Source organism: Pan paniscus, chromosome 13, assembly GCF_029289425.2.
Source record: "Pan paniscus chromosome 13, NHGRI_mPanPan1-v2.0_pri, whole genome shotgun sequence".
NCBI lineage: Eukaryota > Metazoa > Chordata > Mammalia > Primates > Hominidae > Pan > Pan paniscus.
The window spans coordinates 27,409,327-27,435,052 of NC_073262.2; the positions used below are offsets into that span (position 1 = coordinate 27,409,327).

At 40.2% G+C, this 25,726-nt stretch overlaps 1 non-coding gene across 1 annotated transcript; it reads left to right on the forward strand.

Moving 5' to 3' along the window:
• Positions 1 to 20,909: 20,909 nt before the first annotated feature.
• LOC112439251 (U6 spliceosomal RNA) lies at positions 20,910 to 21,012 on the forward strand. Its single transcript, XR_003027533.1, has one exon. It is a non-coding gene; the product is annotated as a U6 spliceosomal RNA (small nuclear RNA).
• Positions 21,013 to 25,726: the final 4,714 nt, after the last annotated feature.

Here is a 25,726-nt window from a genome sequence, read left to right on the forward strand (position 1 = left end):
AAAATGTGGCCCATATACACCATGAAATACTATGCAGCCATAAAAAATGATGAGTTCATGTCCTTTGCAGGGACATGGATGAAGCTGGAAACCATGATTTTGAGCAAACTAACACAGGAACAGAAAATCAAACACCACATGTTCTCACTCATAAGTAGGAGTTGAACAATGAGAACACATGGGCACAGGGAGGGGAACATCACACACCAGGACCTGTTGGGTGTGGGGGGCTAGGGGAGGGATAGCATTAGGGGAAATACCTAATGTGGACGATGGGTTAATGGGTGATCAAACCACCATGGCACGTGTATAACTATGCAACAAACCTGCTTATTCCGTACATGTATTCCAGAACTTAAAGTATATATAAAAAAAAATTCCCGTCTTTTGATTTACCCACTGTGTAGAGGCTTTTCTGAGCCTGTTTCTTCATTTGTGAAATGGGGATATCATTACACCTACCTGACGGTAATGTTGTGAAGATTAAAGAAGGTAATCCTGGAAAAGCCGACTGGGCACAGTGGCTCATGCGTGTATTCCCAGCACTTTGGGAGGCAGATGTGGGTGGATCACATGAGTCCAGGAATTCCAGATCAGCATGGGCAACATGGTGAAACCCCGTCTCTACTAAAAAAAAAAAACACACAAAAAATTAGCTGGGTGTGGTGGTGTCTGCCTGTAATCCCAGCTACCTGGGAGGCTGAAGCAGGAGAATCTCTTGAACCCGGAAGGCAGAGTTAGCAGTGAGCCAAGATCACGCCACTGCGCTCCAGCCTGGGCAACAGAGCGAGACTCCATCTCAAAAAAAATAAATAAATAAAAATAAAAATAAAAAAAGAAAAGAAAGAAAAAAGGCTAGCATTAGATTGTGATAAGTTTTGGCTGTGATTATCTTCTTGTTTTTGCGTCTTAATCTGGAGCTACCTCCTAGGATCCCTCTTCAAAGGTAGGGATCATATACCCTCTCACCTAGCGTTGGGTGTTGCCTGCAGTAGCTGCTGAGTAAATATTTGCAAGTGCTAGTAACATAAACACAAGATTACTTTCATTTTGTTGGAGCCCAGCTGAGCAAGAGTGAATGGCTGTATCCTCCTCTTAGTCTCTCCTCTCTACCCTTTCTGGGTTTTTCTTTGTAGTACCCAGACATTGTCAAGAGGACAGTAGGAGAGAGCATGAGCTAGAGCAAATCCTGCTTGTCTCTCACTGGTTTTGTGTCCTTGGAGAGTTTTTTTTTTTTTTTTTTTCTCACCTATTTGAGCTTCAGTTTCCTCCTCTGTAAAACAGAGATGAGGATGGAGAGAGTTCTGATGAATGGACACTGTCAACTGTCCACAGTGGTCTGCTTACTCCTTGGAGGGACTAACCAAGCCTGGTTCTTCCCACTCAAGTTCCACTCCCCACACTCTTGGGCAGGCCCCAGACACTCTCTAGTTAGCAGCATTGTTTTCAGTTAAGAATTAGCTGCATGGAGAATTTTCCTTAAGAAGAGTTACAACAAACACTCTTGCTGATTTACACACACACCCCAACACGTGCACAAAACAATCAAGAAAAATAACATCAAATGCCTGCTTGACCTTGGTGGTTTCAACTAATGTAGAAATTGTGGACTTGGCAGCTCTGAACTGTGGGAATCGCTAGATTTGGGGGTCACATCTTATAAAATATATGCTTTGGCTGGAGACACTCCTGGGCAGCAGCTGTCATGGGCGAGACCAATTTCAAAGGCCCAGCTTCACTTTCAGTTGACAAACATTTAAAGTCTGTTGGCTCAACATAGAGAACTGAGAAGGGAAAGCAGGGCTGAGAGCTCTCTGGGAGAGCAGGACTTGCAAGAGTGATAGATGAGGTGTGTTTAGTGAGGATTGTACAAATTGTTTCCTTTTAACAAGATGGAAACCTCCTGAAAACATCATCTGTTTTTGGCTTGCTAATTATGCTTTTGCCTTTCCTCACTTAGCTGAAGCTTTGACGGCCCTAAATTTCCTAAAGGCCTTGTTAAGAAAAATAAAATTAGAATTTAATTATATGAGTATACTACATATATATTATCTTTTAGGCTCTAGGGAATACCACACATTTATGTGGATTCATTCACTCATTCATCTACTTTTATTGGGCCCCCAGTCTGTCCCAGGCACACTGCTAGGTACCAGAGTTGTTATTTACATAGCAGCTGCAAGGAATTGAGACTTGTGGTGGCCATTTTTGATGCAGTTGTATCTCATTGAATCACCAGTATCTCTGTTCTAGCACTGGAGCTAACATTGAGAGCCTAGATTGAGACCAGTCTTGTTCTCAAAGGGCTTGCCATCTGGCTGGAAGGAGAAGAAAGATTGGCCTGCAAGCTTCACAGGTGCTGTAAGAATAATATCATGACCTGCACAGTAATCACACTAGTGGTAAGAATAATGAGAATAGATAACACTGATGTTTTTGTGATGTGCCAGGTTATTAGTGATCTAAATAGATTATAGTATTTAAAATTCTCATGAACCTAACCAAAGAGATGCCAATGTTATGTCCGCTTTACAGATGAGAAAACAGGCACAGAAGTGAACTAGCCTGCTCGAGGACATATAAGTAGTGAGGAGCAGCACTGTTCTGTCTGGCTGTAGAACCTGCCCACATGAGCAATTCTCTGTGCTGCACACAGAAACTCCATTTGAAACAATGTCACCAACCGCAGCTTTATATACATAAAGCCATTCAATTTTATAGAAGGATTTTGCAAAATGTTTCTGTAAATAGCAAATGCTCTTGACACATTCAAAAGAAGGTTCAGTTGGCAAAAGATTGATTTATGCTTTTGTCTTCAGGAACGTTTCTATTTTGTAGTGGAAATTTCACCTAGTTATGTGGATATAAAATTTTAATCAGCTTACATATATAGCAGAGGAAGGTAAAAGCAATACAGTAGATACCCTTTCCTTCTAGTCTACCCATGAAGACATTTTTGACAGGTGTTTTTTAATACAGAAAAATAATACAGAAGAAAACCGAAATGTAAACTATGCCACAATTACAGATAATCCTTATTGACTTTGAACCTTAATCAAATGGATCTATTACTTTTATTTTTTAAAAAGTACAGAAAGGTATAAAGTGAAAAATAAAATCTGTCTTTTCCACCTTAACCCCCTAATATGGATAAGAATTTCTGGAGTATCCTCGAGGAAACTGATGTGGAGTTGAATACCTTTTGAAGGGGCTAGAAGGAGTGAAAAGACACTTTCTTTGTGTGCTGAGTCCCCCCCAGAAGGTACGAGTCACAAAAATAAATATTACTTTATTTCCAGGCATTAAGTGTGGGGTGTCGGTAGGAAAGAAGATTGTCAAAGAGAGAATCGTTAACCATTGAGTCTCCTGTTTCTTTCTCAAGTGTCTCCACCTGCATCCCCTTTGGTGTCCTCATGAGTCTTCCATGACCCAGGCATGGCTCACTCACTTCCATCTGGACCAAACATGACTCATATGCTTTCAGTAGCCCCCCAACCCAGTTTCCTCATTTTTATCCTTACAACTCTGAGAAGATGATCTACACTAAAATCCAATGCAGACTCTCCTTTCTACTCATACTCCTTCCTGTTCTCTCTTCTTTCCTCTTTCTGTCCCTATTCCTCTGTTCCACTTTCTATCTGTCTCGGTCTCTTCCTCTATCTCTTTAAGCATCTCTGTGCATTTCCACTCAAGTTTAGACCCTTGCCATTGCCACTTTTTCTGCCCACAAATGGGTGCATTCGATGGTACATAGTGATGGTGTTTGAGTGCATGTGTCTTTCTAAAATAGTCTATGGCTTGCCTGATTCTGTTTAAGTCCTTAACAGCATATACAAATCCTTTGTGGGAGATATCTGGAGTCAAACGAGTCCTCACTCTCATCCTACAGGCCATCGCTGAGTGCTTCTTTCATCAATACACCATTGCTAGGCGTGAAATGGGCTATTTTGGATTTTAAGAACCAAATGTAAATGTGCTTAATGAGCCTCGAGGGAGCTGTGGCATGGCCAGGGAAAAAAGGCTTTTAGCAGCAGATGCAGACAAAAGTATTGGATTTCAGTCTCTGGGTCTCCTGAAAAGTCAAAGACAAAGAAAATGGAGATCCTGGCCACTGATGGGGTAGGAGTCAGTCAAAACCTAAAACCCTGAGCAACTGGAGTCTCTTGACAGTTTTCTCTGGTAAAGAATTCAACAAACGGTGGGGGCACATATGGAGTGTAATTATTTATTATAGTAGTGCAAAGCCCCTGGTACTGTTGGGTATTCCTTAAAAGAGCTCAAGGAAACCAGCAATGGGACGGAAGTCTCTGCAGCAGTTTTAAGGTTCTGAGAAGTCATTTTTAACATTTTTTTAGATGTAACTTGAAAAACTCATCTGAGTATTCAAAATCTGCCTGAAATCTCCTTTTGGCTCTGTCAAAACAACATTCTTTGTCTCTTTACTAGTAAATATGAAGGCTAGTTCAGGCATCTCAGCGCATTAGAAATCTGTTGAATGTCTCAAATTTACTCTGCTGTAGCTTGGGGCTGGAGTCTGGGAGACTTCCTGCCTCTGACAACTGTTTGATGCCTACCCGACCAGGTTGGGCCAGCTCTTCTTTAGTGTGTTGAAAATGGCATGTTTCTCAATATAACAATGCTGATACTTGATCCTGGCAGAAAAAGAAGTGAAAAATAACTCACACACACACAATTTTTTTATGGCTTTAGGCAAGTCAGTAACTCTGGGCAATCCGTATGTTTTATATTCTGCAGCAGCTGAGCTTCCAGCATTCTCATCCCCTGGGAGGAGGAGGAAGGCGGGGTCACCCACACTGTCTGCTTGATACCCATGCTCCTACACTCTGGTTTGGAAACTTGAGGCTGGCTGTGTCCACGCTCAGCCTACGCACCGCCACTCTCCACATTCCTCTTCCCCAGTTTCTATTCTCTTTCTTGATCTATTTGTAGTCCTATGTGTTCTCCATTGGCTGGAAAGCTCTGTGAAGACAGAGGTGGAGTCCTTTTCTTATCTCTCAGAGCACGGAACACGGGATTTTGTACATAGAAACCACTAGGTAGATATTTGCTAAATAATCATAATTTTTAAAAAAAGTAATGTGTTTTTGTCTTTTTGGTAAGTCCCTGTTCTCTTGACAAGTATGGTTAATTTTATACTCTAGCCACTACTATTAATATGATGATGTCTTGCTTACATTTTAGGTGCTCATGAGCCTAAATTCTATGTTTTTTTTTTTTCATGTTCAGTTGGAGGAATATCAGATTGTGTGCCTCTGAATAAATCACTTAAACTCTTGGTGTTTCAATTTTTGTGTTTTTTTAAATGGATAGAGCTGTTATAAGGTATAGGAGAGTAAGACTGGGAATGATAGGGAATGATGATTGTGGTCCTGGCTTACTCTCTTTGTGATCTTAAGCTACTTACCCGAACTCTCTGAGTTTCATTTACCTTCTCTGTAAGGGGATATGGCCTCACTGAACGTGAGGTTCAGAGCAGTAGTAAAGATTGAATGACATTCTACAAGGTGATGCCTTCATGACTTTTGGAACCGTACTTGTACTTATCCAGTGCCCAGTAAACTCCATTGAAGAGGATCAGCTTGCTGCTGAGCTTGTAGTGGGGAGAGCAGGTCACTGGGTCCTGGAGAAGAGGCCATGGGGCTTGTTCTCTGACTGTATCCTGTGCTGAAAGCACAACCTCAGGGCAAATGGTTAGTGGCTGCCAGAGAGATAGGTTTTAGGCCTGGGGTGCTGACCTAGCCCAACATTTCCAGGCCTCAAGTGCACCTCAGGGTACCAGAGTGGTAGATCTAGAGAGACTATGCAGGCTAGGATAAGGATACCTCAGTCCCAGCAACTCTGGGCAGATGGCCAGTGACCCCTAGGGACTCCATGGTGCCTTGGAACTTTAAAAGACCCAGAAAATCAGCCCAACATGAGGGCTCTCAGCATGCTTGAAGTTGCATTTCCCACCACCCAGACAGGAGGAGACTCAAAACTAAGTCGATTTATAGAAATTAAAGATGTGATATTTCTTCCATACTTACTATTTATAACATTAACACTATATTAAGTCTCCCACAGAATTTCACCTATGTGTTGAGTCTGTTTGACAATATTAGAGGGCTTTGAGGAAGAATAAAGTTTTAAAAATAATATATTATTAAATACTTTCTGATTGCAAATTTGGTAGTTTTATTGTCTTTTTGATTTTTTAACAATAATTTTTGATAGCCTGGTGCCATGGACTGAATACTTGTGTCTCCTGAAAATCCTTATGTTGAAGACCTAACCTCCAATGCAATGGTGTTAGGATGTGGGGACTTTGGGAGAGAATTAGGTTTAGATGAGGTCATGAAGGTAGAGCCCCCATGAATGGAATTAGTACTGTTACAAAAAGAGACACAAGAGAGATGATCTCACTCTCCACCATATGAGGATATAATGGGAAAATGACCTGCAAATCAGGAAGAGGGCCCTCACCAGGAACCAAACCTTGGACTTTCCAACTTTCTCAGAACTGTGAGAATTAAATTTCTGTTGTTTAAGTTACCTAGTCTGTGGTACTGCATGATAGTAGCTTGAATTAAGATACCTGGACTCTGTATAGAGCATGATTTTTACCCTACTGTATGGCATGGCCACCTCAAATCTTATGTAAAGTCAGACAGAATAACATATATACTGATATGAGTAAATAGACAATAGATTGTTGATGTAATAACCCCTAATGTAACACCCTACATAGTGACAGATTTAGTAAATATTTGGGAAATGAATGAATTAATGATCAGATTCTGACAAATCTTTAGAATTATCAACAGACATAAATTTTGTTCTCCTTAGCTTTAGTGTTAGAAAAATATTATTATATTCTAATCCTTGTAAAATTAGTCATTGGTGTATAGAATATATGGCAATTCTCCACTAATTAGAATATATGAGTAATCAAAGTAAGTGTATCTTTCCCTGACCATACTGAATAGCTGAGAATGTATAGAACTTGGTGACACTCTTGGTAGGTAATTTAATATCTCATAAGCTGAAGGCAATATTGTCCTTAGATAATATTGAGAAGGTGGCCACCTTTTTTCCTCTTTAAAGAAATTATTACTGTTAATATGATTTTTGATTGACAAATCATAATTGTATACATTTATGGAACACAATGTGACATTTTGATATATGTATATAATGTGAGATGATTAAAGCAAGTGAATTAACATATCCATCTCCTTGCTTACCTATTGGTTTTTATGGTGAGACATTTGAAATATACTTTTCTAGTTATTTTAAAATATGCAATATATTATCATTGACTACAGTCAACGGCTGTGCAATAGATGTCAAAATCCATCCCTCCAGTTGAAACCTCTGTATTCTTTTTTTTTGAGATTTCACTCATGTCACCCAGGCTGGAGTGCAATGGTGCGATCTCAGCTCACTGCAACCTCTGCCTCCCAGGTTGAAGCAATTCTTCTGCCTCAGCCTCCAAAGTAGCTGGGGTTACAGGCATGTGCCACCACATCCAGCTAATTTTTGTATTTTTAGTAGAGATGGGGTTTCACCATGTTGGTCAGGCTGGTCTCGAACTCCTGACCTCAGGTGATCCACCTGCCTTGGCCTCCCAGAGTGCTGGGATTACAGGACAGAGCCACTGCACCCAGGCTGAAACTGTGTACTCTTTGATCAACAACTCCTCAATTCTTCCTTCCCCAAGCCTTTAGCTATGGTAAACATCATTCTATTCTCTACTTTTGAGCTCAACTTTTAAAGATTTCACATATAAGTGACATTGTGTGGTACTTGTCTATCTGTGCCTGGCTTATTTCGCTTGGCATAATGTCCTTCAGATTCAATCATGCTGTTGAAAGTGACAGGATTTTCCCATTTTAAAGGCTGAATAGTATTCCATTGTGCATATATACCACCTTATCTTTATCCATTCATCTGTTGATGAACACTTATGTTGATTTCATATCTTAGCTATTGTGAATAATGATGCAATGAACATAAGAGTGCTGATATTTCTTTAATATATTAATTTCAGTTCCTTTGAATATATATTCAGAGGTGGAATTACTGGATCATATGGTAGTTCTGCTTTTAGTTTTTTGAGGAGGCTCCCTACTGTTCTTCATAATGACCATACTAATTTACTTTCCTACCCACAATGTGAAAGAGTTTCATTTTCTTTGCATCCTCACCAACACTTATCTTTCACATTTTGATAAAAGCCATCCTAATGTGTCCGGAATTGGTGGGTTCTTGGTCTCACTGACTTCAAGAATGAAGCTGCGGACCCTTGCGGTGAGTGTTACAGTTCTTGAAGGCGGCGTGTCCGGAGTTTGTTCCTTCTGATGTTCGGAAGTGTTCAGAGTTTCTTCGTTCTGGTGGGTTCGTGGTCTCGCTGGCTTCAGGAATGAAGCTGCAGACCTTCGCGATGAGTGTTACAGCCCATAAAGGCAGTGTGGACACAAAGAGTGAGCAGCAGCAAGATTTATTGCAAAGAGCAAAAGAACAAAGCTTCCACAGTGTGGAAGGGCACCCCAGCGGGTTACCACTGCTGGCTGGGGGGCAGCCTGCTTTTATTCTCTTATCTGGCCCTACCCACATCCTGCTGATTGGTCCATTTTACAGAGAGCCGATTGGTCTGTTTTACAGAGAGCTGATTGGTCCGTTTTGACAGAGTGCTGATTGGTGCATTTACAATCCCTGAGCTAGACACAAAAGTTCTCCACATCCCCACTAGATTAGCTAGATACAGAGTGTTGACTGGTACATTTACAAACTCTGAGCTAGACATGGAGTGCTGATTGGTGCATTTACAAACCTTGAGCTAGATACAGAGTGCTGATTGGTATATTCACAATCCCTTAGCTAGACATAAAGATTCTCCAAGTCCCCACCAGATCAGCTAGATACAGAGTGCCGATTGGTGCATCCACAAACCCTGAGCTAGACACAGGGTGCTGATTGGTGTGTTTACAAACCTTGAGCTAGATACAGAGTGTTGATGGGTGTATTTACAATCCATTAGCTAGACATAAAGGTTCTCCAAGTCCCCACTAGACTCAGGAGCCCAGCTGGCTTCACCCAGTGGATCCCGCACTGCAGCTGCAGATGGAGCTGCAGGTGGAGCTGCCTGCCAGTCCCGCACTGTGTGCCCGCACTCCTCAGCCATTGGGCGGTTGATGGGACCGGGCGCCATGGAGCATGGGGTGGCGCTCGTCGGGAAGGCTGGGGCCGTGCAGGAGCCCATGGCGGGTTGCGGGGAGGCTCAGGCCTGGAGGGCTGCAGGTCCTGAGCCCTACCTCTCCAGGAGGCAGCTAAGGCCTGGCGAGAAATCAAGCGCAGCGCTGGTGGGCTGGCACTGCTGGGGGACCTGGTGTACCCTCCACAGCTGCTGGCCTGGGTACTAAGCCCCTCACTGCCCCGGCACCCGCGGCTCAGAGTGCGGGCCCACTGAGCCCATGCCCACCTGGAACTCGCGCTGGCCCACGAGCACCCCGCGCAGCCCCAGTTCCTGCCCGTGCCTCTCCCTCCACACCTCCCCACAAGCTGTGGGAGCTGGCTCTGGCGTCGGCCAGCCCAGAAAGGGGCTCCCACAGTGCAGCAGCGGGCTGAAGGGCTCCTCAAGTGTGGCCAGAGTGGGTACCGAGGCTGAGGAGGCGCCAAGAGTGAGCGAGGGCTGCGAGGGCTGCAAAAGCTGTCAGCATGCTGTCACCTCTCACTAACAGGTGTGACATGATGTCTCATTATGGTTTTAATTTGCATTCCCTAATGACTGGTGCTGACATTTTTTGTGCACCTGTTGGCCAATAGTGTATCTTCCTTTGAGAAATGTTCAATCAGGACATTTTCCCCTTTTTTAATTGGGCTATTTGTTCTCTTGCTATTGAATTGTTTGAATTTCTTATGTATTTGGGATATTAATTCCTTATCAGGTGTATGGTTTGCAAAAACTCTTATTCATCTTTTTTCTCTCTCGTGCCTCTTACTCTTAGGTGAGAACTTAACTCCTCATACAGCCCCTGTCACTCAGGGGCTTTCCACTGTAGCAACTTGTCTCTGGCATTTTTCTCTGTTGCACTCTCTAATTGTCTTGCTACAAGATTTATGTACACAGATGCTTATTGCTGTTTTAGATATAATAGTGAAAAGCTGGAATTAAGGTAAATATCCAAACAAGTTGCGATAGTCCCAAAATGGATATCACGGGGTCATTATCGATGGTGTTTTCAAAAATTATTTCATAACCTGAGAGAATGTTAGCATCAGTATATCAGATGAGAAATTAGGATATAGTTCAGGCGTGCGGCTCTGTGGGAATATCAGGGTAGACTATGGAGTACAAAGAGGAATCATTGTGCTGGCTCCCAAATACCCTTGGTTAATAATTTTTTTCTAAGTAGAGTTTTTGAAGAATATTGGGGGGTAGTGACTCTGAGCTCACAGTCTTTTTTACAAACACCTGGAATGCGATCTTCCTATATTGCTGATTAAGTGTAGAATGTTATTTTTCTAGTTAGAGCCAATATGGGGTTGGTTGACATCCTCATCTGAAAACTAAGGAGCATTGGTCTGATGCATGCTTAAACAAAAGACCCTTTCACCTTGGCTTCAGTGTGTATCAAAAGTATCTATGGGCAAGGTCAAGAATCTCTTTAGAAAATAGTTTTGAATTTCTTTTAACCCAAAGAAGCGGATTACAAAAATGCTTAGCAGTAACCATGATTATCTCTTGATGTTGAAATTGTGGCTTGTTTAATTTTCTTGTTGGTACCTTTATTTCCTAATTTCTTGGCAATGAACATGCATCAGTATTATAATCAGAAAAAATAACATTAAAGCCTTCTAATTTGCTTGTATATCTGGCTCTCATTGGCCTGTTTGGCCAAAAGTAGGTCACATTTTCAGTAATAGGCATATTATTAATATCATGCCTTTACCCCTACCTGCCAATGAAAAAACTTAGGATCCTTAAACTGCTTTCCAGGTATTTACAAGAGCCTTCAGTTATGTCCTTCCAGGGTGTTGCTTTCTCCCATTCTGGCCTCTGCATCCAGCCATAGTGCCCAGACAGGTTCTCTTACAGAGCTGGATAACTGACCTTTCCTGAGTGACATTGCTGACCTGTACAATGGCCCTGGCCAAGGAGGAGGATCACTTTGCTTCCTTTACCACTTTCCTCTGTGCGTTCTAGGACCCTTCCTCAGATTCCCTAGAAGCATAGCTGAGACTAAACTGAAAAATTTCGTAAACATGGAACAATGGGAGGGAAATCCATTCTAGAAACTAACTTTTAGCTGTGACTATGTGGGGTTGCCCTCAAGGCCCACAGACCCAGGGCTACCCTCAGAATCTCCTTCCCAGTGCTTTGCTGCTCCCCTGCTCCTACATCCTGGAATGCTCTGGGCTACTTAGGTCTCAGAGTTCACATCTGTGGGCAACTCAAAGAGAACTGAGGGCTTCTTCCTTACAGACTAAGGCTCCCCTCTGGGGCCTCATTTATGGTGTCTAATGGAAACTTCCGAAGACAATGACAGAAAATATCTTTTTCTTTGGAGAGAAACCTAAGTCCCTCCCCTCACTCCCCTCAAGGGAGTATCGTGAGGTTCTCCAATGCCAACAGGAAAGTTACTATAAATTATCTAAAAATCAATATATGACATTAGTTCTTTCTGGGGTTTTTAGTCATCAGTTCTACATATGGTCCAGTCCAAATTTCTCAAAGATTTTTCAGTCTAGTTCTTTTTTTTGGTCTCTCATCTTCACCCGTCTATGGTCAAGATCAGGCTGGTGTGACTGACCTTTCTCTTATCCTGTTCAACCTGTCTCCTCTGAGTGGTCAGGAAAATACACACACGCACCCAAACATGTACTCACACTCATATAGCTCCCCAAGAACAGACAGTAGTTTGTCCCTGTCAAACAGTACAGTGAAAGAAACATTTCCCTGAAAGAAACAAGTGTGAGGAATCTGGCTAAAACTCATATCCCATGGGTTTTTGTTGGTTTACATTACCAAACAGAACACTTACTTTCTCAGTAGAAAACACCTGCACTCAGTTTACTTCACAGTCTTCCCCAAGAACAATAATGGGTGGGAACTTCCTTTCCATTTGTGTCACTAAAGAAGCCCACTTGAAGCAATGATGTCAAATCAAAAAGGAATAGTTTACCCCAAAGGTGAATTCTGTTCTCTACCTCTTTGGAGAGAAAATTGCTTTCTTTTTGAAAATGCAGTTTTTCAGCCTCAGAGAGAGAGAGAGAGAGAGAGAATATTTTTCTTTTTAATTGCCACTTTATACTGAGTGTTAGTTATTTGTGCATGAAGCTTGGCTTTACGTTTACACATACCATGTTTCTTCAGGGCTCTTTCTGCTACTACTAACCCAAGAAACAAATGATCAAGAGTGCAGCATCAACTAATAATAGCATACTCTTAGTCTCTTCTCAGGTATCATTAATAATTGGAAGCTACCTTTGGTGCTCTAATCTGGAGGAGTGACTTGCATAGACACTCCCAGTCCAGGACTGGACCAGGACTAGGATGGCCTTTGGGGCACTGAGGTGGAGGTGGGACAGGGTCGGCGGCTGTGTTCACATTGTCTTCGCTACCATTACCTCCAACCAAGCAGCTGGAAATGCAGCATCTGAGAGAGTCAGCGTTTCTTGGTCCTGCTCAAGTCTCCATGGGGCTTCCATGTTCCAGGAGAGGGAATGAAAAGGCCCAGCGTGGAGATGTCATATGTAAGAATGACTTTAGAGAAAGGAAAACTGGGAGTATCTTCCAATGAGTTTCAACTGTTATGAAGTTGATTACCAACAGAGTTTATGATTGCAGATATATAGAAGTAGAACTAGAAAGAATGAACTTGTATGACCCCAAGAATGATGTCAAAAAACTAGCAACATCTCCTAATAATAAATGTGATTTGGCGCAAGAGGATGTGGCACGCTACTCACAGTCCTATCTCCGTCCCCCTGCACACAGCTTGTGCCCCTTAATCAACTTTATCACTTATTTAAAAAAAAATACTGTCCACCTTTGTCAGGATGATCACCTTATTACATATAGCGTGTAACTGCATCCCGGCCCCACCACCCGTGCTTTCTTACAGATAATGCCTCTTCCAAGACCCATCTAAGAGTAATACCTCCCTCAAGGCCCAGCTTATACTTCCTTTTCCTACACAAGGCTGTTCTTGAATGTCTGCACTGAATCTCATACAGCGTGCATTTTAGCACTTAATTATACACAGTGAACACTCCTTCCTTTGCATGCCTGTGACCCTTTCCATGGGTACAAGTCATTTGTCATCTGCAGCATTGCACTATTACTTTCTGTTTTATGTCCATTCAGTCATCCAATAAACATTCACTGAATATCTGTTTGATTCCAGGCACTGTGCCTGACACTGGTAATGGAAGAAGAGCAAGGCATCGTGTCTGGTTTCAACAAGATCTTGTGTTAGTAGAGGAAACAGATGCTAATAGCATTCTCTGATTTAGTATGTGCCTTAAGAGAGATATGAAGTGACTGCTGTAGGAATCTTAGAGGAGGGAATACCTAACTCCAACAGAAAAGGCTTTGATGGGACTAGGCTGGATTTTATAGGATGAATTGAAATTTTCCAGGCAGAGGAGGAAAGCTATTCCAGGAAGAGGGAACAAGAGGTGTAGAGGCAGAATTATTGGAGGGCATGATGTCGTTGGTGACTGGTGATCTGAGTTGTGAGGGTTAAGCATATGCTGCATAGATATGATTTGGATAGTAAAAGAAACGATCAAAGTGATAGCTTGGAGTTGGCTTGCCAGGGTTCTTATCTTCTATGTGGAGTTAAGAAGTGTGTACATTTTGCTTAAGAGTTCTAAAATTTGTAAGAGAAGTGACAGAGACTTATTTGATATGAAGAGAGTTATGGTACAGTTATGGATTAGGGACCAGAGTGGAGAGAGACTGGAGGTAGGGAAGTCAGTTAAGAGGGTGAATTGTAACTGCGAGATGCTGAGGAAAAGACCAGATTCTGGAAAACAGGGAGAGAGGAGAAAAGCCTCCTGTAGCTATGATAGTAAGCTCAGTTAAATTGTACTTGCTCGAAGGAGATGTCCAGTAGGCAACTAGAAATAAGAACATTATCTTAGTAGGCAAGTCTCTGCCTTAGGTGGAGAACTGGGAGCCACTGGTCATTGAAGCCATGGACGTAGAGGGTAGATAAAATTACGTTAGGAAAAGTAAATAGCCAGAAGAGAAGGCTGAGTGGACAGATGAGCAATACAGGAAAGGGAGGGATAATTAGTAACAAGATCTCAGAACTGGAGGACATGGCCGGCAGTAACCAGATAAAAGGAGTTTTTCCAAATGAGATGGGCTGTATTTGAAGAAAGGTGAGAGTGTATGAGCTAGGGTAGGCCTAAGCAATTTGAAGGTAGGAACTATCCCTTTTTATATTTTTACCCTTTATTGTTCCTACAACATTGCTTTATACATGATAGGTCCATAATAAATGTATGTTGATTTGTAACAGTTTACATTTTGTGTGTAAAACTCTCCTGTTTTTCCTTCTTACGCTTCATCTGTTTCTTCACAGTGCTAATGCTTAGTAGGTTTATTCTATAACATTTATTTCATAAACAATTATTATTAAATAGTTTCATGTTTTGGATTTCTTGGTTCCTGGGGGATGGGCCGCTAGAAACTTGCTCTTCAAAATGTGGCCCATAGAGGAGCAGCATGAGCATCCCATGGGAGCTGCCTCGGCGTACAGAATGGTGGGACCTACCCCAGGCCTGCAGAGCCAGAGTCTGTGTTATCACAGGATTCCCGAGTGATCTGCATGTGTCTTACAGTTTGGGAAGCACTGCTCTATAGTCATTTTTTGAAATTCTTTCCTTTTTGGAACTCTTTATTTTTGTAGTCTTTACTTCTTCATCAGAACCGCATTCTGGCTCCTGCGGAGTCATGTTGGTACTTCCAGGACCTATTGCCCCTTGACAAAGTTTGATATATCTGATTTTGTAAAATAGCAAGTGTGGCTGAGTTCATTCTACTGAGATTCTTCATGTCAATATAAAAAAAAAATCTATAATATATTCATCTTATAATCACACAAATAAACCAACGCTGATATTAAAAAAAATTATGTTGCATAGGACCCCAAGGGTTTATGTTTGGTATGACTTAGAAATTCTCAGATGTGTGTCTGCTTTATTGCTGGTTTCTCTCCCACTGACATGTAATTTGCAAAACCACAAGTTCTACCTTTATGATGTGAAGAGTGTGTCAAAAGCAGGAGAGAAAGGAAAAGTTCCCCTGAAGAGTTGAGTTCCAAATAGAAGATGCAGAAATATTGGGGGAGACAAATCTAGCAATGCATGCACCTTCTGTTCTCACTGCTTTTTATATAAGAGCATTTGGCTCCATTTCCTGTGGACACTAAGACTGCCAGGTTTTTGCTTATTCAATTGACTTTTATTGTTTTGATTCAAGCTTTTAAAATATTTGCAACCTAAGAAGAGCTTATGTAATTCTGGGTACTGATAGATGAGTGTAAAGATCTTTGGAAAACAGTTTGTTAGAAATGATAGATTAAGTGTCTTACCCTCATTTTGATTATTTCTTTTGGGACTTTATTTTACATTATCACTATATGAATAATAACTGCTGCACTTACTTTTAAGAAAATGGAGAAAATTGTATTTTTTCCAAAATTGTTGCATAGGATTCTAGGTCCTAACAGAAATCCAACTGTAGATGTATCTTGGCAATGTCCAACATGGCTGGCCTTTTTACTTTACTAGTATCATTTGCTTTCAAAGAAGGAGCAGAATTTCTTCTTATTGGATTAAAATTTGTCTTGAAAGTAAAAGCAAATTATGCTGAGCATAGAATTTCAAACCTGAGTGAAAAACATCTGAACGCTGGGTGTTCATCTTTCTAACAAGCTTACCAGATGGATGGGAAGTGGTGTTTGCTGTGTATTTCCTCAACATATCAATATGTGAGGATGTGGTACAAAATATGGTTTTCCTGCAAATGAGCAAAACCATGCCAGAGGAGTATAAGCAATGTGTTTGTACTCTGAAAGAACTTTAGAAATTGGAAGGCCACTATTGACTTAAAACCTGCCCAGTGCTTTTTACTCGTCAAATTCTTAGAACTGATGTGATCGGGGTTGAAAAGATACAATTGTTTCTGCTATTCATCTAACTATTTCGAGAGCACTTAAAGGGTTCTTTCAGTCAAGAAACACAAGGACAACTGAAAAGCTATCTGCATTCATGGCCTTTGAATTAAAAAAAAAAAAAAAGAAAGAAACTGTAAATTTAGGCCACCAAAAAAAGCAGTGCGTATCAAGGGATTTTTCCAGCGTTTTAGTGTGTGTGTTTATGACCAATGAGCTTTCTTTGGCTGTCAATCAGTTAAGAATTAGGCCACAGTCATGGATCAATGGTCAATTGGCATTATTTGAGAACAGTTATGGAATTAGTCATAGCAGTGATGCAATGATCTCTGATCATTGGAGCTATTAGGAAGGGGGAAATGGCTAATCGGCTTCTAAGATCCTATGAACTGTCTATTTCTTTTTTAGGAAAGTAAAACTGCCTTGGCTTTTGTCTTAAATTCTTAGTGCTAGTCCAAAACCTTTATTCTTTCTTTGTTAATTATTGTTTCTCAGTGGCTCTCGTTCTTATGGTATTGATCATGGGTTGCCTACATTTCCTGGAAAAATAATAATAACTTCTCCAAGCCAAGTGAAAGTTATCTTATCATCCCAAAGAGAATAATGAAGTGGCTGAAATGTTGAAAGATTCATGTTCTTACAGGTCAAAATTAGACACTTATAGTCACCATATTGCTACTAGTGACCTATAAAATTTAATCCATGCCTGGGGCTGAGAAAATCAGATACCTTGAATGCTCATTGTATTCTTGGTCATAAGTTTCCATCATCTTGCTGCCTCTAGGATGGAAGAGGAAATATTCTAAGCCACTTCCACTGGGAGAATTTTATCAATTCCTGAGTTGAAGGTGACTCCTTCGAACTGAGAGGTGACATATGTGAAACTATGCCCAAGAGCTAGTGTTGGGCTTAAGCTGATTTGATGGGAAATTTGACCCTGCAGCTGAAAAGAGGGCCCCTTGCCCCTTGATTCCAGGCCCAGTGAGATCCCATTTTTCTAAACTGTAAATAGAATATTTTTGAATATATTAAAGAAATAGAATATTCTTTGATATCTCAAAGAGAGTTCATAGAATCATGTTATGCTATTGAAGAGGATGAGGCAAAGGCATCTGGTCTTTGCATTTTTTAAATTTTTTATCTATTTTTTTCTTTTTTTTGAGATACAGTTTCACTCTTGTTGCCCAGGCTGGAGTGCAATGGCGTGATCTCAGCTCACTGCAACCTCTGCCTCCCAGGTTCAAGCGATTCTCTTGCCTTAGGTTCCCAAGTAGCTGGGATTACAGAGCATGCACCACCATGCCCAACTAATTTTGTATTTTTGGCAGAGACGGGGTTTTACTATGTTGGTCAGGCTGGTCTTGAACTCCTGGCCTCAAGTGATCCACCTGCTGTGGCCTCCCAAAGTGCTGGGATTACAGGTGTGAGCCACTGCACCCCACCTGCAAGGGCTTAAATATCTCCAAAACACTTGTTTTGTGGCTTTCACCCTCTTCACTCTGTTAAACGGTTGTATATGAAACCATTGTTTTACAAAGGAATTTTACGAAGTAAATGTGAGGCTGTGTACTGTCACGGGTAGAAGACTGCATTACATGTTAGAAGATCTGGGTTCTAGGCCCAGTTCTTTCTTTGGCAGTTGTTCAGCTTAGTAAGGTCACTTGACTGCTCTGACCCTCATTTTTTATGTTTGCATAATGGGGGTTCAATTAGTGGCTGTTATCTATGACCTTGCCCCTTGTTGTTTAAATAATGTAGCTTCTCTAACTTTGGTCTTGAGAAGTACAAAATGGCTAACTGTTGAGACTAATGCCTTTTTTCAGACAAAAGAATAAGAAGGACATTGTTAGTGCATTCTAAAATGTTTGGTATAGAAAGCTGTATAATCAAACCCAGGACAGGGAGAGGGTATCTGTGTCTTAAATGTGTTAAGAATAGAGTCATTATTTCACAAGAAATTGGGTCACAGTCATACAAATGGGAGAAGCAGAAATTTATTATGTGGACCAGACAGGTGGTCTTTGGAAAGAAATGAATCCATGTGCTGGCAAGGTGTGTTATTAGCTAGCTTAGAAGAAAACCAGCCGTGACTAATGTAAAACCACCATGGTTTTCCCTGGATCAGAGCTCAAGGTGGAAATACTTTTTAATGAAGCCAGCAGAATGAATACGAAAGCCATGGACATTTAGCAAAATATGTGAAGCTGTGCAACTTACAAGATGAGAAAACAAACCAGGAGACTGGAATAAATACAGCTATCCAAGCTGGGAAATAGTAAAGCTAGTCAATTTCTCTGGAATTTCTTCTTTCCAGGGAGTACTAGAGGCAAACCTTATATGGCAGAAAGGAGGAGGCTAAGGGCTTGCATTATACTAATTTTGTCGAAACTCCTAACTCCTCCAGTCCATGGGTCCCTGACGTATCTCTTTCAGTGGGGACCATATTGTGAAGTGTAAAATACAAATGATATAATTTGGCCATATGGTAACAGCAGAAATTAGCCAAGAGTTTCATGTGCTTTCATGACCTTAAAAATAAACCATTGAACTCTCTTCTTAAAAACATTAACAAGAAATTAATGCAATGGAGGCACTCACCTTATTTCTGATCCTCAGGGAAAGTTGTGTAATGGTTTGATATTTATTTTTTACTTCTGACCCAGAACCACATTCAGGCAAAACAATCCTAGTTTCAATGTCATATCCTTAAAAGGAAAAGAGCAGGGAATGGAGTGGGGTCCAAGCTAGGGAAATGAGCACTGGGGATGGGGTGGAGGATCTACTTAAGTTTTAATTATGTTCCTTTTACTCTGCATGTCACCATGTCCCTTATGTCAAAAGGGACAGCTTTGCTGTTATCATCATCCTGGTCCACTGTCTTTGTTTCTGATTTCTGCTAGGAGACACCACTTAGTTGGGTGGTTCATTTGTATTTCCTTTTCTAGCTTTCTGGTCTACTTAACTCTTGGTTCTGGATGTATTCTTAATTTCATCAATTCTTACTGTATTCTTATAGCCCTCAATGATTGCCCTAGCCAATCTCTCAGGAAAGAGGGATTTGGACATTGTCTATGTCATCACATAGTTGCAAAGAGAGGTGAAATGGTATACGAAAAAGTTGCTTTGGAACTAGATGGGTGAGTGTCCTCACAGACAGGACAGCAGTGGGAGGTTGTACTACTGTTTCAGCAATCAAAAGACCTCTTCAGCAGTGGCTGCTTCAGAATGACACAACTGATCAACCATGCTAGAATGACCACCACCACAAAAACAACAGAAAAATAACCTTAAATTCAAAACTCACTGATATCCCCTGCATATTAGAGTTCATGAAGATTAAATTAGGTTAGCACATAGTAAGACATTCAAAAATATGAGTTTCCTTCCTTTTCTCTAAAAGAGAAATACTTTAAAAATGCTTTTGAACTCTCAAATCATGAGTGTCACAAATAGAAGTCAAGTCCAGACAGCAAGACTTTCAGTGGCATTTACCTTGCTCAGGGTAGAAAAGGTTTTCTTTTTTTTTGTCAGAGAAGAAATCCTGATGGTGGATGCTGTGAAATCCTAATATAATTATTTTGACAGTATTCTTCACATATGGCTTGTGATACTCATATTAAATATCTGTCAAGTAGTATAGTTACTGTCAGCACTGTTAATATGAATTCATTAATATTAACCTTTAATCCAATTTTATAGCTAAGTGGCACTGTTAGATACTTATTTGTTTCTGCAAAGGCGGGAATTTCTATCAGCCCTTAGACAAGTATTAGTGGATGGAGCACAGGTCCAGGATTCCTGGCTCTGTCACATGTCAGAAGACCTAGTCAGAAGACTCTGGATGCTGATTTTTGCATCTAACAGTACTGCATGCTCTATGTAACTTTTGGAGTTTAGTGAGGATCAAGAGAGGTTGTTGAAATTAGAGTGCTGAGAAGGCAAAAAGCCTGATGGGGAGAAATCTGACAACTTTGTAATAACCTTTCTTTCAATATAGATTCCATGCTTTGAATCAGTTTGTTCTTTCAAACTAACCTCTTTATTTAAAATACAGATATACCTCAGAGATATGGCAAGTTTGGTTTCAGACCACTGCAATAAAGCAAGTCACACAAATGTCTTGCTTCCCCAGTGCATATAAAAGTTGTGTTCACACTATACTATAGTCTATTAAGTGTGCAATGCCATTTTCCCTAAAAAACAACATACATACATTAATTAAAAAGTACTTCATTGCTAAAAAAAGAAATGCCAATGATCCCCTGAGCCTTCAGTGAGTCATGATATCTTGCTGGTGGAGGGTGGAGGGTCTTACTTCAATGTTGCTGGCTGCTGACTAATCAGGGCGGTGGTTGCTAAAGGTTGGGTGGTTTGGCTGTGGCAATTTCTTTTTTTTTCTGAGATGGAGTCTTTTTCTGTAGCCCAGGCTGGAGTGCAGTGGTGCAGTCTCAGCTCATTGCAACCACCGCCTCCCGGGTTCAGGTGATTCTCCCGTCTCAGCCTCCTGAGTAGCTGGGATAATAGGGACACACCACCACATGCAGCTAATTTTTGTATTTTTAGTAGAAACCGGTTTTCACCATGTTGACCAGGCTGGTCTTGAACTCCTGACCTCAAGTGATCTGCCTGCCTCGGCCTCCCAAAGTGTTGGGATTACAGGTATGAGCCACCACGCCCGGCCTCGCTGTGGCAATTTCTTAAAATAAGACAACACAATACTTGCTTTGGCGGCACATATACTAAAACTGGAAAAATACAGAGAAGATTAGCATAGTCCCTGAACAAAGATGACATGCAAATTCATGAAGCATTCCATAGATTTTTTTTAAAAAGACAACAATAAAGTTTACTGTATTGATTGACTCGTCCTTTCACAAAAGGAATGTAACATACAATACTGCTTCATAGCATTTTACCCACAGTAGAACTTCTTTCAAAATTGGAGTTAATCCTCTCAAAGCCTGCTGCTGCTTTATCGACTAAGTTTGAGGAGTATTCTAAATCGTTTGTTGTCATTTCAGCAATGTTCACAGCATCTTCACCAGGAGGAAATTCCATCCCAAGAAACCATAAGAGACATATGCTCATCTATAAGAGACAACCCCTCATCCATTAAAGTTTTGTCATAACATTGCAGCGATTCAGTCATATCTTCAGGTTCCACTTCTCTTGCTCCTTCTACCACATCTGTGGTTACTTTCTTTATTGAAGGCTTGAACTCCTCAAAGTCATCCATGAGGGTTGGAATCAACTTCTTCCAAACTCCTGTTAATGTTGATATTTGCCCCCCCTCCCATGAATCACAAATGTTCTTAATGGCATCTAGAATGGTGAATCCTTTCTAGGAGGTTTTCAGTATATTTTGCCCAGATCCATCAGAGGAATCACTATCTTTGGCAGCTAGAGCCTTATGAAATGTATTTCTTAATTAATAAAACTTGAATGTCAAAATTATTCCTTGATCCCTGAGCTGCAGAATAGTTGTGGTGTTAGCAGACGTGAAAACAACATTAATCTCCTTGTACATCTCCATGACACCTCTTGAATGCCTAGGTACATTGTCAATGATTAGTAATGTTTTGAAATGTATCTTTTTTTTCCTCAGCAGTAGGTCTAAACAGTCTGAAGAGTGGGCTTAAAATATTCAATAAACCGTGCTATAAACAGATGTGTTGTCATGCAGGCTTTTTTGTTCCATTTGTAGAGCACGGGCTGAGTAGATTTGGCATAATTTGTAAGAGCCCTAAATGCAGCTGGTGACTTTAAGTTGCATCCAATGATCTTTTGGAATGGTAAAAGATAATTGGATGCAACTTAAAGTCACCAGCTGTATTTGACTCAAATATGCAGTCAGCCTGTCCTTTGAAGCTTTGAAGCCAGACATTGACTTCTCCTCTCTAACTATGAATGTCTTACATGGCATCTTCTAATTTAAAGCTGTTTCATCTACATTGAAAATCTGTTGTAGCCACCCTTGTTAATGATCTTAGCTAGATCTGAATAACTTGCTGCAGCTTCTCCATCGGTATTTGCTGCTTTACCCCTTACTTTTATGTTATGGAGATGGCTTTTTCCCTTCAACCTCGTGAACCAACCTCTGCTAGCCTCAGACTTTTCTTCTGCAGCTTCCTCAGCCTTCGTAGAATTGAAGAGAGTTAGAGCTTTGCTCTGATGTTGTGGCTGGTTCGATCTTCTATCTAGACCTTTTAGACTTTCTCCATATCAGCAGCAAAACTGTTTTGCCTTCTTATCATTCATGTGTTCACTGGAGTAGCACTTTTAATTTCCTTAAAGAACTTTGCCTTTGCATTCCAATTTGGCTAATTGGTACAAGAAGCCTAGTTTTTGGCCTGTCTCAGCTTTTGATATGCCTTCCTCAAAAATCAAAAATCATTTCTAGCTTTTGATGAAAAGTGAGAGACCTGTGACTCTTTTTCACTTGAACACTTAGAGGTAATTGTAGTGTTACTAACTGAGCTAATTTTAATATTATTGTGTCTCTGGTAATAGGGAGGCCTTAAGAGAAGGAGAGAGATGGAAGAAAATGATCAGTCCATGGAGAAGCCAGAACACACACAACATTGATTATGTTTGCCATCTTATGTGGGCACGGTTTGTGGTGCCCCCAAACAATTGCAATAGTAACAGCCAAGATCACTGATCACAGATAGCCATAACAGATATAATAATAATCAATAAGTTTGAAATATTGCAAGAATTAGCAAAATGTGACACAGAGATATGAAAGTGAGCACATGCTGTTGGAAAAGTGGCACCAATAGACTTGCTTGCGCAGGGTTGCCACAAATCAATTTGCAAAAAAATGCAGCATCTGTGAAGTACAGGAAAGAGAAACATAATAAAACAAGGTTTGCCTCTATTAATTAATTTCTTTATTCTTTTTTGTCATTATAAAAACCTATGTAATTGCTGGCCAGATATTCTGAGGACCCTGAGATGTAAATCATACATTTATTTTCTCTAAAGCAGGTTAAGGAAACATTCAATCACAAATCACCTTTTTAAAAGTTAATTCATTGCACTAAAATTGACTGTAATTTTGAAATATTACAAATCATTTGCTAAACCGTATTACTAGGTTTGTAGACTTTTTTTTGGCATGTGGGGATTGATAAGCATTGAGCCAAGGGTAGTGGTTTTCAGTGTCTATCTATCTTTATTTATATATATATACATATGTGCTCATATATTGCAAAGGTCTTTCTTAAAAGAAATCATAAAATGAAACCTGCATATGTGAAGTAGCTAAAATATTGCTGACAGTATTGAACTGCACTCTCCCTTTACCTCGTACCATTGCCACTTAATGGGTCCTAAGGTGCTGCCCCAGAACTCTTGGGGTCTGAAGAATATAGTTGAGATCCATTGGGCCAGCAGACAAAAAATGAAGAAAAGCATTTAGATAACTCCTTGATACAGTAACCTCTGTCCTCCTCTCACATGTATTAATAGATAGTAAGTAACTGGGATAGTAGTAAATGGGTTGAAAGGTAGTCTATCTTTGTTTATCTGCTTGTGAATCATTCATATATTGCTCATGAACCAAAGAGATTTTGACTCTGTCTTCCCCATCCCATTTGTCTAGACATGTAGAGGACAGTGTTCTGTGATCATACTTGGTAGGACTAAATTAGATCGTTGTATGGAGAAAACCAGAATACACTTGTTTACAGAGTTCTGTGCTTCATCGTCCTGTAGAATCAAAAGGAAAGATGGGAGACTAATATGGGCTCCCCAGTATTTTATTTTGCCAAAAAAAGGATACTTCAAAGAGCAATCATTAAAGGATACTTCAAAAAGCTTTGATACTTCATAAAGGAAAGGATACTATAACAGCAAAATTTTGGAATACCATAATCTCAGAGTTGTTCAAGAGTCAACATTGGTGGCTACTTGAACAGAAGGAAGAATATTTTCTTTTTGGAATGGGACTTGGGATTCAACCCCAGCTCCGCTGTTATTACCTATATAACACTGACTAAGATAATTAATCTTTCAGACCCTCATCTGCAAGATGAAAACATGTATCTCGTGTGGTTGTTAGAATGCCACCAATGAATAAATGCCACATTCCAATGGTATTTGGTATATAGTAGGTGCTCAATAAATATCCATTCTCTCCCTCTTGCACTGCATTCTTCCTTTCTCTTGTTACTTATATTAGAGGATTGTTTTGATGTTCAAATAAGACAATAATGAGAAAATGCTTGGTGAACCATAAAGCACTATTTAAATTTGAGGTTCATGGGACATACAGTGCTTTGCATTAAGCATATGCATTTTCCTTTTTATAAGATGTGTAGAAAACTGGCACAATCACACTCAGGAAGCAAAATGTAATGCCTTTGTCTTATTTCTTGAGGGCTCACGTGGTCTTTTGGGTGAAACTATACGTAAAATATAGATGGTATTTTAGAAAGTACTGTCCATATAGTGCACATAGTGTTGCTTTTGCATGTTTTTAAAACAAAGAACATTAACCAGTCAACTCACAGATCTTCCTGTATGACAAACTAAGGTGTAGTTATAAAGTCCATTGGAGCTATAAAGTGTTTAGAGTTATATTGCATTAAGTGCTATTGCATTCAATCTCACCAAGCTGTTAAGGTGTTTTATAATGGGATGTAAATATTTATGGTCTGTTTGAGAATAACCAAAGAAAAGTGCTTTTCATTATTTTAGTTCATATGCTATTAGCCAGGTATATCTTTTAGTCTTTCAACGCTTTCATGGCTTGGGAAAATGATGTCAACTTTGGGGCAATATATGGTTGGGGAAAAAGAATTAGTCTACTTTTGTTACTGTGTCAAATTGCCCGGGAGCTGCTTTGCTGAAGGAGTGCCTGGGTAACACATACTACATCTTCTGTGTATTCTTTTGGTACCAAGTAGAGCCTTAATAATGCTTCTATAGATGTATAATGAATAATAGTTGTCCACAGCTAACAAAACACTGTAACATTCTGCAGAGAAACTGGTGAGTTTCACATTCTTAACCTGATTTGATACCTCCCAGATAGTTTTAAGTTAAGAAAAAGTATTTCTGCTTTAAATTCCTTTCCTTTAAAGAAAACTTGAAAAACAATTGCATATGTTTCCTCAAGAATCAAATTCTGTTTTTAGGACTCCATCTTGGTTCTGACATTTTTGTGTGTATATCTCTAAGGCTATTGCAGCCATCAGAGGTAGTTCATGCAAAAGAAGTTAAGCTATTGCTCATCACTAAAGCAAATAGGAAAGTCTGGAAGACACACTTTTTATTAAGGAAATAAGAAAAGGCGATACTATTTTCATGATCACATACTGTACTTTACAACATCTAGTTATAGAAAACGGGAGAGGTTAAAGATCAAAAAAATAACGATTCAAAACCACTTTGTTCTCAGATCTGTCACTGTGGTTTTTGTCAGATAAGTTTAAATCCTGGTAATTGGTTTATGCCAAAGGACAGAGGAGAGTCATTTCAAAGCTTTCCTGTTCACAGACTATTAAATTGCCAGATATAACACTCACAAC